At 43.1% G+C, this 18,428-nt stretch overlaps 1 protein-coding gene across 3 annotated transcripts in view; it reads right to left on the bottom strand.

Moving 5' to 3' along the window:
• The window catches only part of DPF3 (double PHD fingers 3), a 240,695-nt gene that overhangs the window by 176,443 nt on the left and 45,824 nt on the right, over window positions 1-18,428 (bottom strand). The window lies entirely within an intron of this gene.

The following is an 18,428-nucleotide window of genomic DNA, read 5'->3' as shown; positions in this document are numbered from 1 at the left end:
ACAAAAAAACCAAATACCCAGAGGCAGGCAGGCAGCACTCCCTGGGACATATGAGGGCACGAGCATTCCGAGCAGTCAGGGGGACTGGAGGGCTGGGGACAACAGGGACTGTCACAGAGCGGGCCCTTGGGTCTCCCACACACACTCCATCCCCTCACAGTGGCTTCTCCACAGTGCCCTTGTTTATCAGGTGTGCCTCTGAAAATATTTCAATGTATGAGACCAGGAGGGGGAACAAACCCCAAACCTGGGATCAGAACAAGGTCCTGGCATTCCTTTGTCCCTGACATTCTACATTTCTTGGAGAAACCGGAGGATTTGAAGAAGTGAAGAGCAGAGAGGTCAGGAGCCAAAAGATAGGACTGGTGAAGAGTTCTTTCCAGGGAATCACTCGGTGACAGGAAGCAGTGTGAGTGGCAAAGCAGTGCCGCTCAGGTGAGGGAAACATGGGGTCATTCTGGGAACACATAAACCAGAAAAGCCCGGATTCAATCTGGAGGGGGAAAAAAAATCCCAACTGATAGAAACTGCTGAGCGCTTGCAGCTTTTAAAGCCCTTCTAGCAAAAGGATCTTTGGAAGCTTTGCAAACCCTGACCACGCAGCCAGTCAGCCACAGCGCAGCCCACAACACTGAGAGTGTTTTTGCTAAATCAGAACAAACCCACTCACAAATCTCTAGTCCTGACCTCCCCCTGGCACCCGTTCCTTTCTATCTATGTGCCTGCTTTCCTCAGAAATTAAGTTTTCTCAGAGCAGTGGGGAAGAACACTGCAGGGGCCAAAGGTAGCCAGCAGCCTGGACTGCCATCTCAGTCCCACTACTCACCAGCAGCTGACCCAGGGCAAGGCATTTAACCTTTACGACTCTTATTTTTTAATCTGCAAAAATGGAAATAATGAAGCTGCAACTATAGAGCTGGTGGGAGAACTGATGAGATCATGGATTAGGGTGCTGAGCACAGAGCTAGGGTGGCTCCACAAAGGCTGGTCCCCCTCCTCCTCCCACCTTCCTCTTCAGGGCCTTCTAGGGCCACATTCAATGAGGGGAGAATGCAGATCAATGGGAGTTGAATATAAAAACTGAGGAGACAAAGGCATACTTACATAAAACAAGCAGTCGTGAGTTTACTAGAATCCCCTCAAACCCAGAACATTTTTCCCGGTCCACCCCACCTACCTGCCCCTGCCTCCACCAACTGATAGTTTCTCTGCTGGTGGACTTATTTTAGCAAGGCCATATGCTTTACAACATCAGGTGGGCACCAACCATGTTCTATTCTATATGCTTTAAAGGGAGCACCATTCAACAGACTAGCATTTGAATGGTGCCCCCAGAACTGTGCAATGTTGCAGCCCTACTAAAACCCTTCTTTAGTGTCACCACCTCAGGAAGCCTTTTCTGAGGTTTTCCTTTGTCTTCCTTCTTTGAAAACCAACAGCAATTGATCTGTACTTCTCTTATGGAGTTCTTCAAACTTTGCCTTTATCATACTTGGCATGTGTGTATGTGTGTGATTCCAGCAGGGGCTGACTCTTAACTTTGTATTTCCTGCAAGACCAGAGCACAATGCTAATTCATTTTGTGAGGCCAGCATTACCTGATACCAAAACCAGTCAAAGATATTATCAAAACACTTTTTTAATTTTAAAAATCTTAACCCTCACCTCACACCCAATATAAAAATTAACTCAGAATGGATCACACAACTAAAATTAAAACTACAAAACTTCTAGAAGAAAACTTGGAAGAAAACCTTTGTGACCATGGGTTAAGCAACGATTCCTTAGAAAGGACCATAAAAGAAAAAAAATTGATATATTGGGCTTGACCAAAATTTAAAATATCTGAGCTTTGAAAGGCACTACTGAAAATAAAAGCACAAGCTACAGACTGGGAGCAAATGTTGACAAAACATATCTGATAAAGAACATGTAATCAGAATATATAAAGAACTCTTAAAACTCAGTAAGAAATAAGAAGAAATGACCCAATTTTTTTAAATGGCCAAAAGAACTGAACAGGCATTTCACAAGAGAAATAGATCAGATAGCCAAAATGCCTGTGAAAAAGTGCTCAACATCATCAGCTATCAGGAAAATGCAATTAAAATCACAATGAGATACCACTAATCTTTCATTATGATGGCTCAAATCAAAAAGACTGACAATGCTATGCACTGGAAGGATCTAGAATAACTGGAACTCTAGTGCACTGTTGGTGGGAATGTTACATGGCACACCCACTTTGGCAGGCAGTTGGCAGTTCCTTACAAAATTAAGACCCAGAAATCCCATCAAGGCATTTGCCTAAGAGAAATTGAAACATATGTCCACACAAAGACATATATATATGCCCAAAACTTGGAGACAACTCAAGTGTTCAACAATTGGTAAATGAATACACAAGTTGAGATACATCCATACAAGGGAATGCATTCATACATGCAAAAACATGGGTGAATCTTAAGTGTGCTGTATTCGTTTCCTAATGCTACTATTACAAATTACCACAAACTCCTTAGTGGCTTGAGACACCACAATTTATCATCTTCAAGTTCTGGAGATCCGACGTCCAAAATCAGGGTCACTAGGCTAATGTCACAGTGTCAGCAGGACTGACTTCTTCCGGAGGCTCTGAGACACCTTATCTTTTTAGCTTCCAGAAGCCACCTACTTTCCTTAACTGGTGTCCCTTCCTCAGACCCAGAGGTTTAGCATCTTCTAAATCTCCTGCTCTCTAACCTCTGCTTGAAGGAACAGGAATTTGACCAAAAGGCATACAGCTATGGCCTTTTGCATGCCTTTTGGTCAAATAGAGTTTGGGGAGCTTACAAGTAGTTCCAAATATCCAAGGTGTATAATGTGACATTTCAGAGATAAGGAAGCTGAAATTCAAAGACATCAAGTATCTCATGCCAGGCCTAGGACATGTTGAAAATCGTGTTCAAACCCAAGCCCTCGGAATCCAAATCCAGAGTTCCTCCCAGTACATGTGAGTCCCTGGACTTCCCCACCTTGACCTCAAAGGCCTCCAGCCTTGGAGGCTGGATGGACATCTTTACCATGTCTCAGAGCCCTGCACCTCCTCCCCACTCCACCAGAGAGGGCCCTGCCTCTGTGCACCTCACCAGCAGCTCAACCTGTGACCCTGGTCTCCCATCCCACCTCCCTGAGATCAGTCAATCCCCAGCCCTGGTGTGATGAAAGTGTAACCTATAAAGATTGGTATTTGTATCCTGCCTTACTTTTATCAGCACTCTTTCGCTTAGATTATTTTATTTGGCCTTCCCCATTGTGTGAGGCTAAGGGTGCAGGTATTATCAACCCTGTTTAACAGTTAAGAAAGTTGAGGTGCTGAGGGTAGGAGCAGGCCAGCCACACTCACACAGCACATGGCTAGAAGCCACGATCAAAATCGACTTGGGGATTCCCCCTCCTCACACCACAAGTGCCTGTCTGCTCAGAGAACACAACTGCAGCGAGCCTCCTAACCTAGCTGCCCTCCCTTCCTTACCTGCAGGACAGAAACGGGGGTAATATCTGTCCTGCCCATCACACCAGGCATAAATCTAAAAACAAAGGAAGATAAAGAAGTATGTAAACACACTTCAGAAACTTTAAAATGAACAAAATATAAGGAACTGTTGTGATTATACTCTCAAGGATTGTCATGATTTTTCTCTAAGAGTTTCTTTTTAAAGTTTCTTTTAATCCCCGTAAAAGCCAGTTCTCCTCCTTTCTTTAGTTCTGGTTAAGGCAGAGTTCTAACTCAACACCACAATGTGAAGATCGATTTTGAATTCCTCCTTCCAGCTTCACCCTTCCCAAAATCAAGAACTGGTAGTTCCCTACTGCCCACCCCCACCAGATCCTGTCTGTTGCAATCAGTCTTTAAAGCTAGAAATTGCCGGTCCTCTTCCCTCCGGTCTCTCCCCAATCAGAACCACTGGATACAATGCTGAAGTATCACCCCACTCACAGCTCTCAGTGGTTCATGACCAATAAATATACTGATATGTGTAAGGTCGAAGGCACTGGGGGGAGGGGGGAGCACGTCCCCCCAGTGCCTTCGACCTTACAATATGGAATAATCTCTGAATTATATTGTTAAATTTAAAAAGTAAGGTGCAAAACAGGGCTTATGGAATGTAACTATTTGAAGGGAGAAAAATATTAAAGGGTAGACAGACAGAAATTTATGCTCAGAGAACACCTCCAGAGACATAAAGGGAAGAAACAAAACCTTAACAGTGGTTGGCCCTGTGTTGGAGACCTAGGGTCTGAGGCTGGGGAACAGGGGTGGGAGGGAGACAGATTTACTGGTAAAGAATAGTGACTCCCACATGGACAGCACCCAGGGGTCTCTCCATAGACTGCCCCAGCCAGCCTCTCCAGCTTGTCTCCCATGAGTACTCCTCCCCAGGCAAGCCCGAGTGGCCCCCATTTCGCAAAAGCTTTACCCTTTTTCCCATCATGCCCTAGAAAGGAACTCCCCATCTCACTATTCCATTAGCTATGGGAGCAGTGGAGCAGGGGAATTAGTCCCTCACCTCTTAACATAAACCCAAACATATTCCAAGTGAATCAAATAACTGAGATTAAAAAAAAAAGAATCCAGCAGGTTATATAGGTGAGTATCTACCTGACCACTAAATGGGAGGCTGAAATTTATAAGCTAAATAAGCAGTGGAATAAATCAGAGGGTAACTGAAAGGAATGATAGTTAACATCTACTTATTTTTATTTATTTTAATTGGATATCAGTTTCAAAAGTAAATAAATAAACCTCAAACCTGACCTCACATAATACACACAAAAAACACTATTGGATCTAGAGTTAAAGTAAGTGCTGACATAAAACTTCTAAAGAAAATATAAGGGAAAATCTACATGACCTTGGTGTAGGCAAAGATTCTTAGGATATAAAAAGAACCACAAAAGGAAAAAAATAATTTGGACTTCATCGAAATTAATAATTTCAGCTCTTCAAAAGGCACTGTTAAAGATAGAAGTCATGGCCACACAACAGCGAGTGTAATTAATGCTGCTGAATTGGACACAACATGATTAAAATGGCATCTTTATGTTATGTATATTTCACCACAGTTAAAAAGAAAAAACACTGTTAAGAAGATGAATAGGCAAAACACAGGAAGTGTTTATAGTACATATATATTACAAAGAACCTATAACCAGAATATATAAAGATCCCCAGCAACCCAGTAATAAGACGGTCAAAATTTCTTTTAATGGGTCAAGATTTGAACAGACCCTTCACAAAAGAACACAAAGAAACATCCAATAAGCACATTGAGATATGCTCAGTATCATTAGTCATCAGGCAAATGCAAATTAAAACTACAATGAGATATTACTCCACCCACTGCAATAGCTAAAATTAAAAAGATTGACGATGTTAAGTGCTGGTGAAGATGCGCAGCAACCAAAATGCTCATACTTTACTGATGGAAATGTAAAACAGTGCAACCCACCTTGGGAAAGAGTATGGCAGTTGCTTCTAAAGAAACATGTGCTTGCCATATGACTGAGCAATTTCATTTCTAAGCATTTACCTAAGAGAAATGGGGAAAAAATTATATCCACAAAAAGACATACACACAGATGCTCATAGTAGCTTCAGTCACAATGGCCAAAAACAGGAAACAACTCAAATGTCCATCAACTGGTGAATGGATAAAAAAATTGTGGTATATTCATATAATGGAATACTCTCAGCAATAAAAAGGAATAAACTACTACTAAACACAATTCATGAATAAATCTTTCTTTTAAAAAAAGACTGAGTAAAATAAGCTAGATTCAAGAGAATACACACTATGTATTCTGTTTATATGAAATTTTAGAACTAGCAAAACTAATCTATAAGTGACAGAAAGCAGATCTATGTGTGAAGTGCAGAAAGACACAGGGGGACTTTCAGGGATAAAAGAAAGACTGGTGGTTGTGATTACATGGCTATACTTAAAATGAGTGCATTTTGTTTTATGTAAATTATACCTTAATAAAGTTGTTTTAAAAATGACTTTCTACAAGACAAACCACAAATTGGTGGAGATATATGGCACATATGACAAATCAATATCCTTAATTTGTAAAGTGCACATAAAATTGATATTAAATGCATTAAGACTTTACTAGATAAAAGGCCAAAGGACACAGACAAGCCACAAAAGAGGAAATTAAGAGTCAGCTAGTAAGTATTAAAACAATGAATTGCCATTATCTCATATACCAAATATAGCAAAGGTTCCTTTTGTTTGTTTGAATAATAATGCTAGTTTGGTAGGGCAAGAGGAGGACTCCACTGGTAAAAATACAAATTGGTACATTTCCAGAATACAATTCGTCAATAAGAGTCCAGACCCTCAACAATTTCCAGATTATTTGACCCACTTCTAGGAATCTATGGTAAAGAATAATCAAAGATGAGCAATCAAATTAAAGATCTACGACCACAAATTTTCATTATTGACATAGAACAAGCCATTGGGCTTAGTAAACATGGATACATCAATAACATTTGCCCATGGTAGAAACTTAAAGAATATTTCTTAAAGGTACTCAACTTATATAAAAACTTTAGGGAGGAATATGAGGTACAGATGACTTGCACTCACGGGTAGAGAAATGTGTATATAATTTTTTTCATCACAGCAAAGATTGTAAATCACCTTACTGTCCATCAAGAGAGGTGATGTTAAATAAATAATGGTATATTCACACAATGAAATATTATGTGACTGTTAAAAATAGGAGAGACATACAGCTATTGATATGGAATAATCTCTGAATTATATTGTTAAATTTAAAAAGCAAGGTGCAGAACAGGGCATATGGAATGTAACTATTTGAAGGGAGAAAAAAATCAAAGGGTAGATAGAAATTTATGCTCAGAGAACATCCCCAGAGAGATACAGGGAAGAAACAAAACCTTCTTTGGTTTTAGTTGGTCCTCTGTTGGAGAACTAGGGTCTGAGGCTGGGGGAACAGGGGTGGGAGGGAGACAGATTTACTTTTCTCTCCTGGTTTACTCTGTCACAGTGACTTTTTTTACCACATAGAGGTCTTTTTCAAAAAATAAAACTGAAAAAAAAAAAAAACCTGCACTCATATACACATCTTTTTATAGAAGAAGGGAAGTGTTATGAGTTGAACTGTGTCCCCCCAAAAATGTGCGTGTTGAAGACCTAACCCCCAGGATCTCAAAATGTGATGTCATTTGGAAATAGGGTCACAGCAGAGCTAGTTTGGTTAACCATGAGGTAGTTAGGCTGGGCCCTAATCCAGTACGGCTGGTGTTCTCATAAAAAGAGGAAATTTGGACATAGAGGCATGCACACAGGAAGAACGCCAACACCATGTAAGGATAAAGGCAGAGGTCAGGTGATGCTCCCCTAAGCCGACAAACACCACAGGCTGCCAGCAAACCGCTGGAAGACAAGGGGCCTGAGCAACTCTCCCTCACAGCTCTCAGGCCAAGCCAACACTACCAGCTACCTTCATCTTGGACTTCTGGCCGTCGGAGCTGTGAGGCAAGAAATTTATGTTAAGCCACTCAGTTTGTGGTACTTGATAACGGCAGCCTGTGCAGACTAATACAGAGAGGAATATTAACTTGAAATCAAAAAATGCTAAGGTTCACAAAGTTCAAACCAATCATCCTAAAACAAACACCACCAGCATCTTGTCCTATAACCACCCCATCACCTAATCCCACTCCTTGCCTGCAGCCATGGTGTAAATGCTTCACACACACATACTTAATTTTTTTTAAATGTAGAATGACAAACGAAGGTATCAGAATTTCTTATAATCCCATCTACCAGGACTGCCTCATCCACCTAAGGGACACTGAGCTGTTGTCCAGAATCCAGGGGTGCTGAGTTAAAGGTACTGGAAAAAAAGAACCTACCCTGGAAACACACCCAGAAAACCCCTGGTTACGCGAGTTTGTCTACGGAACAGTAACTACCCATTCTGTCAGTACCCAAGACATCTCCGAAAAGGAAGCTACAGTTTTCACAATTGTACTATCGTTCTGTCAACAATCAGGGACTCGCTGGGCCCCAGATGGGCACCAGAACAGAAACACTCCCAGAGCAAGAGCACTACCACTAGCAGGATCCCAAACCATGTCCCTCCCCGCAACCTCCAGGGCAGGCTGCAGACCCCCACCAAGACCTCGCCAAGGTTCCCAGCGGCCCTTGCTCCCATTAGGCTCCAGTCCTTTCCAAAGGCCTTTCCTGTCCTCATCCTTATTTCTGCCAGGACGGAAAGCAAAACAGGACAAAATCTTGGTCATAAAAACAAAGTGAGCCTGGGAGGGTGGACAGGGGAGGAGATGGATACAGGGAAGGTCATAAGCTGACAAGACCCTTTTATCTGAGGTTTCAAAAGGCACCTAGTGGAAAGCAGTATGGAGGTTCCTCAAAAAACTAAAAATAGAAATACCATTTGACCCAGGAATTCCACTCCTAGGAATTTACCCAAAGAAGAAAACTTCTCAGATTCAAAAAGACATATGCACCCCTATGTTTATCGCAGCACTATTTACAATAGCCAAGATACGGAAACAACCTAACTGTCCATCAGTAGATGAATGGATAAAGAAGATGTGGTAGTAGCAGTTACCAAAGGGGAGGGGTGGGGAGGGAGGGAAAAGGGGATTGTGGGGTATCATGATTAGTGCACATGGAGTGTGGGGGTCACGGGGAAGACAGTGCATGTAGCACAGAGAAGACAAGTAGGGACTCTGTGGCATCTTACTACACTGATGGGCAGTGACTACAAAGCGGTATGGGGGGGACTCAATAATAAGGGTGAATGTAATAGCCACATTGTTTTTCTTGTTAAACCTTCATAAGAGTGTGTATCAATGATACCTTAATTTAAAAAAATGGCACCTAGCTGACCGCCACTTAGGCCAAATCTGCTCACCCAAACTTGCCCCCCATTCTCCAAGGGAGGTCTGTAATTACTGGCACAACCACCTGCAAATGAAAGAAGGGATCTCCCTTCTTTCAAAGATTAGAAAGGTGGGACCACAAAGATTAGCAACCAATGACAGAGAAAAGGCTAGAAGCGGTGAAGAAGGGGAGAAGGGAGACCTTCACGGTGGCATGCAAGGACATGGCGGGCCCACCCCATCGCCTATCTCAGCTATTATGCATTCCCAACTGGCTTGGCCAACATCCAGAGACTCCAGGCTGGTGAGTCTGCGAATGTGAGGCAGAGATAAGCGACGCGGGGAGGGGCAGCTCGCCCGCAGTTATATATGGGCCGCGGCACTGCTATAGCAAGAGCCAAGGGACTCTGCCACTTCCGTGGCACGTCTGCACTCCATCCTGCTCCCCAAAATTAAGAATTCTTTCTCGGCCTCCTCCCACTCCCAGGAACGGAACTAACAGCTACAGTGAGAACATGCAAAATCGAGGGTTTGGGGTTAATTTTTTTTAATATGTTAAAACCAGGGTGACCTTGAATACTAGTTTGTAAAGACACTAGGAGATGAGGAGGTTCCGTTCTTCCCTTTGTCCCTGGGAAAGGCACCCTCCGGCGCGCACCTGAGCGGCGGGGCGGGGCCAAGCTCCAGCCCTGCCCTCAGCGGGGGATCCGCTTCCGCAGCTCGGGAAGGTTCGCTTCCTTCCGGGAGGGGGTTGGGCCTTGGGGGAAGGGTGCATGCAGTTGGACAAATAAGGGAGGAAGGCCTTCAAGGAGAGGGAAAGCTTGAGCAAAAGCTTCAGAAGAGTGTAGCTCTTGCCCTGGCCTCGACCACACTTGGGTGGGGGGCAAAGAAATGTCTTAGGGACACGGAGAGCTCTGGCGCTGGGGACTTACCCCTTCAGCAACTCCAGGACACCCGAGTTTGCCCTGCACAGCCTCCAAAGAGCAAAATCCAGCAACACGGGGCCCTAGCAAAATCTGGAGGAAAGGAATGTCTGCCCCCAGCCTAGCCCCAGGGTCAGACGCCTGGAAAAAATTCCTGGGATTATTTGGTGTTGTCTGCGAGGGATTTGGAGCCACCCTGGCTGAAGAGAGAGGTGGCTTTGGATCAGGGCTGCGAGGACTGGCCTGTGGCAAGCTGAGGGCACTTTCATCTCTCAAAACCTTTAGCCTAGCGTGTCACCAGTCTGGATCTGCTGTCCTTTCTCCTCCCTGTTCACTGAAATCCTTAAAAATCATCTCCCCGAAGCTCTTCTGATCCCCTCATTTAGAACTAATCCACCACCCTTCGTGCTCCCTCAGAAGGTTCCTGTATCTCTATTTCCATGTACACTTAACCTGCCTTGTGTTACAGTCTGCATTGCATCCCCCTAGATGCAAACTCTTGAATGTCAAGAACCCGGTGTTGCACATCTTTTTGACCTGTAGTGCCAACTATTCCAGAATAGGCAATAAATAAATGCTCGCTGACTAGCACACACAGACCCATAAGGAGTGACCTGGTACTGGCTGACATTCCTCATTCCTACGTCCACTCATTCATTTGTCCAAGAAACACGTAAGTGCCCAGTAGCTAACACGTTCATTCACACTGGAACCATGTACTCAATCAGCTAAAACTTAAGTTTTAAGTTCCCAGATACAGGACAAAGAAAATTCTTCTTCTCAGATCCAGGACAAAAAAAATTCCACAGGATCCCTGGGCAAAAACCTGACAGGGTACGGTGGGTGCAGCCTACATCCTGATGCCTGTATCTGTCCAGATGGAAGGCCACACCCTCAAGAAGGTTCCTGGGGGTGACATTGTCTGGGATGTGGGTGAGGGCCCTTGGGGCTCTGCCCAGCCCACTCAGGGGAAGCCTAGATATGCCTATCACAGAAGATGACAGAATTAAGATAACCCATTCATCTCTGTGCACAGTACTCTGGGGATGAAAAATAAGGGGCAGGTATTTGCGGTGGGGGAGGGAGGTGCATGGAGAGCAGAGCAGATGTGGTCCTAGAGGTGGGAGGATTCTCTGAAGGTCATGAGAAAAGTCTGCCCTGTTCAGAGGTCAGTAAATACAAATTACTTGAGAAGCTGGTGTGTCCAGCACCTGCTCTGCAAGGAGGAAACAGGGATGTGGTGTGAGGGTAGGGACCATCATTTATCTCAGGTCCCTTCCAACTCCAAAATTATAGGATTCTAATCTGAACCTCCCCTACCAACAACTTGAAACAAGTTTTCTGACACCAGGGACATTTAAGAGAAAGTTGAACAGTGCATCAAATAATAAACCAAAAAGAAATTCTGAAGTCAAAACAAGGGATAAATTTTCCTTATCTCTCTAAGACATGCATCAAAGCAGCTAGCTGCTGTCTGCCCAGCCTGGGAAGATGATAATGATTTTTAATGGCATGTAAACAATAGGATCAGCCTTTATAATAAAGTTTCACTAATTAATCCGTTAGGCTTCCTCCTGGCATCTTGCCTACTCCCCAGCTCCCCCTGCTCTGTGACAGGGCAACCTTCAGGGGCCTGAGAAGTGCGGAGGGGTCCAGCCCCAAGACTCAAAGCCTCTGAGACCTCAGATGGTATGCAGAAGAGAATCAAACCTGTGGCATGACAGTGAGGGTAACCCAGAGGGAGTGTCAGAGAAAACTGCCTGTATCCTGAGGTAGGATAAAAGGGAGTAGGTAAAAGGAAGACTCCCTCCTTTCAGCAAATATGAAAAGCCAGAGAGAGCCATGATGTATGGTGCAAGAGGTGAACTTTGCTCTTACTCGGTGAGTTCATTCATTCATTCGGCAAAACTTCACATGTACCTACTGTGAAGTACCCCTGCGGAGAGAGCAGAGTATACAGAGAAAACCTGTCCTCAATGGAATTACAGTCTGGGGTGGCGCTGGGAATAAGTATTCTCACAGATGTGGGTAATAAAACCAGTACAACATTTTTTGCAAAGAGCTGCACAGGTACAGACCTCTCTTCCCATTTCTCTGCTGCTTCTTCCTTTGATGTACCATGTTCAGTTTGGGTGACTGAGGCAAACAATGTTGAGAAAACAGGAGAATCAGAAAGAGGAGAAAGAAAATGGGACACAAAAGAAAAAGGAAACAGAGCCCCTCCCTTCTGTGCTGCTCTCTCTCTCCACTCAGCCCTAGTTCTGGGAAAGAAAAGGAGCGGTTGTCACTACAGGCCTCTGGGTAAGTCCACACCAGTGAGTCACAATTCATGCTGCATTTGCTCCTGCACCAGTAAGGCATATTTTTGCTGAATTGTGCAAAAATTTCAGCCATCTGGATTTTTCTGTTTGATAGACCAACTCCCAGTACTCAACAACCATTCCCTTTACTCAGAAATACTCTGTGTGTGTGTGTGTGCATGAGCCCATGTTAATAGGGATATAATGGAGGAAATTCTAGTTTTTACCCATGGTTCAAAAGTTAACAATCTCTCCTTTCAAAAACAATGAGGATATGTTGTTTTACATTTGTGTGACCTTTCATTTTTCAGTTTTCAATAAAGAGTACCTTATGTTCATGGCACGAGCAACCTTGGGTGGTAACAAAGGAACAAACACTACTATCTCCACTTTAAATTCTTCCTCCTTTAACCATTAGTTTTCTACCTGGCAATGGTTGAGCGCCTATCATATGCTATGAACCATACTGGGTATGAAGTTTACAAGACAGAGCAAAATGTAGGCCTGCCTTCAACAGGGTCACCATCCAGTTGAGGGGAGAGGCTGGGAAGTGCACTCTCTCTGGGATCTGGGGCAACTTCAAGATGATTTAGATAACCCTTAAAATATCAGTATGATTTTGCCAGGAGGAAAAGAGAGGAAAGGAGAGTCCAGGGAGGTAGCTCAGCAATTTGTGCTCAGATGAGAGTGAGCCATCTGGGGCGTGCAGACCATGCTGAGTGGCGGTGAAGGGCCAAAGATGAGAGGTGAGACTGAAGAGGTAGGCTGGGCCCAGAGCGCAGAGCCAGGAGAGCCTGGCCAAAGAGTTTGGACTTTACCCTGTGGGCAATGAGGAAATCACTAGGGGTTTTAAGCAGAGGCAGGTGATGTAATCAGATTTATATTTTCGCCAGATGATTCCAGCTGCTGGGTGGAGAATGCACTGGAAAGGGAAGCAACCGGACAGTTGCCAAAATGGAAGCGACAGGACTGGGTGCCCCATCAAGGGTAGGAAGGAAAGGAGGTATCAGAGACAGCTTGCTCACTCGGGCTTGAGGGGCCCTTATCCCAGATAAGAAACCAGTAAGAATGCAAGAGGCAGAGAAATTAAAGGCCTTTCCAGAGTCACATAAATTACTTGATGGCAGACCCAAACCAGAAACCTAAAATTCTTTCCATTAGAAACCTCGTGGTGTGCCATGTTAGCATCAACCAGCAGCTAAACTTAACCATCTTCCCTACCTGCTTCATGCATGTGGCTTTTTGTCCTATGGAGATTGTAAACTCCACAGGGCAAAATCCCTTTTGACTTCCCATAGGGCCTGGCATGGTACTGGACACTAAGTGGTCCATGAATGTTTGTTGTTATTTCAAACCCCAGGAACTCCAAGGGTAGCTTGTAACATAAGGCTCTTTCTTTCTTTAATCCTTAACAGTTGTTTTTTTTTACTCTCTCCTAGATTGAGTAATTCCTAGATGTTTGGATTTTGCAGTCCAGGAAATTTTTAACAACAAAAAAAATATTAGAGAGAGCAACATAGTCTTGCCAATTTTTTTTCTTTTGCCAACTAAGGACAATCTGAAACCCATCTGCCATCTACTAACTGCCATTTATTACACTGTTCCTTAAAAGAAAGGACATTTAATACAAATCCCAAAGGTCAAAATCAGGTAATTTTAAGATTAAGGATAATCCTTCAAATTAAATCAGTTCCTCAACCTTAGCACTACTGACACTTTAGGCCAATAAGTATTTGCTATGGGGAGGGAACATGGAGTGGAGGGGCTGTCCTGTGCTCTGTAGATGTTTAACAGCGTCCCTGCCACTACTCGTGACATGCCAGCAGCACTCCCAAATTGTGACGATCAAAAAATGTCCCAGGCATTGCCAAACATCCCTTGGGGGCCAAATCGTCTCTGTTGAGAACCACTGAATTATATACTTATTAGAAATCTAGTTATATTATCCTTGTGTTTTAGACCAGTGAGAACTTTATCACAGGGTGGCATCAGTTCATAAACCAGCTTTTAGCAACAAGAGGCCCAGAGGTTAAAACGGTGGAATTTGATATCACATTTGAACTCAAATCCCAATTCTGCCTCCTATCCATTGCCTGACCATGAGCAAGTAAAGGCTCCAAGCTTCCCTTTCCTCTCCTGAAGAATGAGGACAGCGCCCACCTCATCAGAGTGATTGGGATGATTCAATGGAATAGATGTAACCCATTTCACAACATGCTTGGCAATGATTGCTGGAAGAGAGGGTATTGATATTATTTAGCACAGTGTCTGGCACATTATCCAGATTTAAGAGTTTCTGGGTAAAAGGACCTTGCACGTAATATAGTAGGTCTTGGACAAATATTTATTGAATGAATAAATGAAACTCCCATCACCCTGCTCTCACCAGATTCTCTCCTAAACACCACCACATCTAAGTCCTTTTCTCCTGTACCAGTACCTGGTTAGTCCAGGACCCCTGCTCCCAGGCTCTGTGGGTGGAACACTGTGGAACTCTCAATGCAAGCAGTATCAAATGCCACCCACTAACTGGACTTTAATGAACCCTCCCCCCACCTACAGGGGTGCAGCTTTTTTTTTTTGCGTAGTTAGGTCTACCACTAAAGTCACCCATTTCATCAGTATCTTCAGGTAGCTGCTGTCCTTAGATATTTAACCTGGAGGTGGGCCAGGGACAGAAAAAGGTGAGGCAATATCCTTCAACATAAGTAGCTATAAAAGGGTTTGGGAAGCAAGGTGAATGACAAATTAAACAGACAAGCTCAAAGGAAGGGGAAGTGGGGAGGCTCTGACATAGAGGTCAGAGTTCCTACTGCTCCCTCCATCCCCACCAAGCCCACCACGTGCCTCAGCAGGCACACAGAGCTCTAGGGGCTCTTATGGGAGGAAAAACACTCCTCGTTATAAACCAGACACAGTCCTGGCTGAAGCCCAGCCAGCAATAAATTTCTGGGGTTCATCTCACAAGCGTATTAAATATACTGACAATTTCCCAAAGGACTGAGCTTTTCTGGCCATCACAGGGTCACAGGATATGCACACAGGGAGTGGACTTAAAGAGTAGGCAGTCCAAGCTCTCATTCTATGGAAGGGGAAACTGAAGCTCGGAGAGAGAAAAGAACTTGTTCAGGATCATCCAAGAGAGCTCCTGCCAGTGGCAATGCTGAGCCAAGAGCTCAAGTCTTCAGTTTTGGCACTGAGCTTTGCCAATAGCTCAAAAACATACCCAGGAAGGTATATTATGAACTAAATCTCACTCTCCTTGAAAATATAGATGACCACATTTGCAGCCCCAAGATGAGGAGGGGATTAACAAGTTCTCAGAAGGGGCCATTGATCTAGTCCCCTGGCTCCACTTGGAAACCAGGAGAGAATAAATTACCTTTTGCAGGAGAATCCAGCAACTTCTCTGCCCCATCACGTGTCATCTCTCTTGTCTAGAAGATACTATTTGATACCATCACCAAAATACAAAGGGAGGTTTAAAGAACATCTAGGGGAAATGTCTGTGGGTGTGGGTGTAGGTGTGCACATGTGCATAGGAGGGACACAGATGTGGCCAAACACTAGCAAATGGTGAGTCTAAGCAAAGGATACAGGGATGTTCATTGCACTATTCTTGCAGATTTTCAGAAGGCTTGACGTTTTTCTAAGTAAAAATTTGAGGGTGAGAGAGAACACTAAATAATAATCTAAATTTAAATTTAAATTTAAAATAATTATCTGGGAAGGGCCAGAAATCACTCCTTGAGTTGCACTCAGTTTCCCTGGCTGAGGACTAACATCCTCAAAAAAAGCTGTAAGACATCCCAGAGGGTAGAGGTGAAGGGCAACAAACCAGTATGTGGTTATAAAAGAAATCTGGTTAGTCCAGGACCCCTGCCCCCAGGCTCTGTGGGTGTAATACTGGTATTCATGGTAGCCAGTAACTATGGCAACCTTGGGATCTAAATCTGGTTTCAAATATTGTGTCCCATTAACTCCCAAAATACATATATGCTTGTCACATCATGTATCCTGGTGTTTCAGGTTCAGCAAGTAAGTAAAGTAACAACAGGCTATGGATGGGGCATATGTCAGAATTTTTCCAAGAGTTCACCTTTGCAATACAAGTGGTTCATAAATGCAATAAAATGCAATTTAATTTCTATTCAGTGTGGAAGTTCTTTCACATACATTGCTGAAGCAAAAGCCACATCTAAGTCACAATCACCATGTTCTCTATCCATAGTAGTATTTAACTTGGACCATAATGGATCCATAATCCAGCCCTAAAAATCTATCCTTGACCACATATATAAAATTCAAGCCAATAGCATGGCATTCAAGGCTTGGAGGTTAGAGGGAATGCAAGCCATCCAAGAAACCCAAAGAAATTCCTTATGGCTAAAGTAAGGCCTGAGGGGGAGATGCGGGGGAAATGAACTTGGAAAGATGGCAGCAGTCAGATCCAAAAGGGCCTATGTGCTCTACAAAAGAGGAGGAACTTTATCCTTCAGGCAACAAAGAGCCACTGACGGGTTCTAAGAGGGGAAGGATATAACTGAACCATTCTGGCAGAGGATGGATGAAGTAAGTCAAAACTAGGGAGTCTAGTTGGAATGACAAAGACCTGAACCTAAGGCAGTCAAGTCAGGGTGGGGTGAAGACTAGAGGACAAATTAGAGCAGGTTATTGAAGAGGGCGAATGGACAGGGCTTGACAGGAAGAAGGCAGATGTGCTTGGAGAGGGAAAGGACTCTGAGATGACTACCGCCTTTACTGACTTGGTAGGTGGTGCTGCCAGTCATCAGGTGCTGCCTGGATGGGGAATCCAGGAGAAGGCTCGGCAGGGAAATGTGCTATGTTTTGAACATGTTGAGATCCCACCTGAGTATGTAACTATGGAGCTCCAGAGAGAAGTCTGGGTTGGATATATGGATTTGGGAGTAATCAGCATATATATGGTGATGGACACCATGGCTGTAGGTGAGGTTGACTGGGGGGGAACTGAGAGCAAAACAAGACTTAGATCAAGAACAGGAGTGACCTAAGGACTATTAATATATTAAAATAAACTCGCTTCTTAACAACAAAAAGACAAACAACTCAATTAAGAGATGGGCAAAAAATCTCAATAAAGATTTCTTCAAAGAAAACATACAAATGACCAACAAGCACACAAAAAGAGAAATGCATCATTGATCATTAGAGAAATACAAATCAAAACCATCATGAGATACCACTAGAATGGCTATAATCAAAAATACAGGTAACTACATGTGTTGCCAAGGGTGTGGAGAAATTGGACCCTCATATATTGCTGGTGGAAATGTAAAATGGTACAGTCACTGTGGAAAATACCTGGCAGTTCCTCGAAAGAATCAAACATAGAGCTATCATATGACACAGCAATTCCACTCCTAGATATATACCCAAGAGAACTGAAAACATGTCCACAAAAAGACTTGTATTTGAATGTTCACATTGGCATTATTCCTAATAGCCAAAAAAGTGGAAGTAACCCATATGTCCCTCAACTGATGAATGGATAATAAAATGTAGTATATCCATATAATGGAATATTATTCTGCCATAAAAAGGAACCAAGTTCTACCTCTGGTTGGACACTAAAAACATGCTAAGTGAAAGAATCCAGACACAAAGGTCACATATATTGTCTGATTCCATTTACATTAAATACCCAGAATAGGGAAATTCATAGAGACAGAAAGCAGATTAGCATTTGCCAGGGGCTGCAAGGAAGGGTCAATGAGAAATGACTGCTTAATGGGTATAAGATTTCCTTTTGGGGTGATGAAAATATCCTGGAATTAGTGGTGATAGATGCACAAGATTGTAAATTTACTAAAAACTACTGAATTGCACACCTTAAAATACTAAAAACCAATGAATTATACATAGTTAAAATAATGAACTTCATGTCGCATGAATTTTATCTCACAAAAAAAATGTTTAAATAATAAACTCACTTTGACTGACGAAAATTAGGCTTGGGGTGGATTAATGATTGTGCATTGAGTATTGACCCCCCTATACAGAAATTTATTGTGGTTAACAACTATTTGATCAATAAATATGAGAGATGCCCTCACAAAAAAAATATATATATATATATATATTTAAACACACTTCCAATTGTAAAATAAATAAGTAACCGGGATGTAATGTATAGCATAAGGAATATAGTCAAAATATTGTAACAACTTGGTATGGTGATACCTGGTACCTAGAATTATCATGTATATATATGTTGAATCACTGTGTTGTACACCTGAA

Source organism: Manis pentadactyla, chromosome 11 (genome assembly GCF_030020395.1).
Source record: "Manis pentadactyla isolate mManPen7 chromosome 11, mManPen7.hap1, whole genome shotgun sequence".
In the NCBI taxonomy this organism is placed as follows: domain Eukaryota; kingdom Metazoa; phylum Chordata; class Mammalia; order Pholidota; family Manidae; genus Manis; species Manis pentadactyla.
This window is presented reverse-complemented; position numbering and strand designations above follow the sequence as displayed.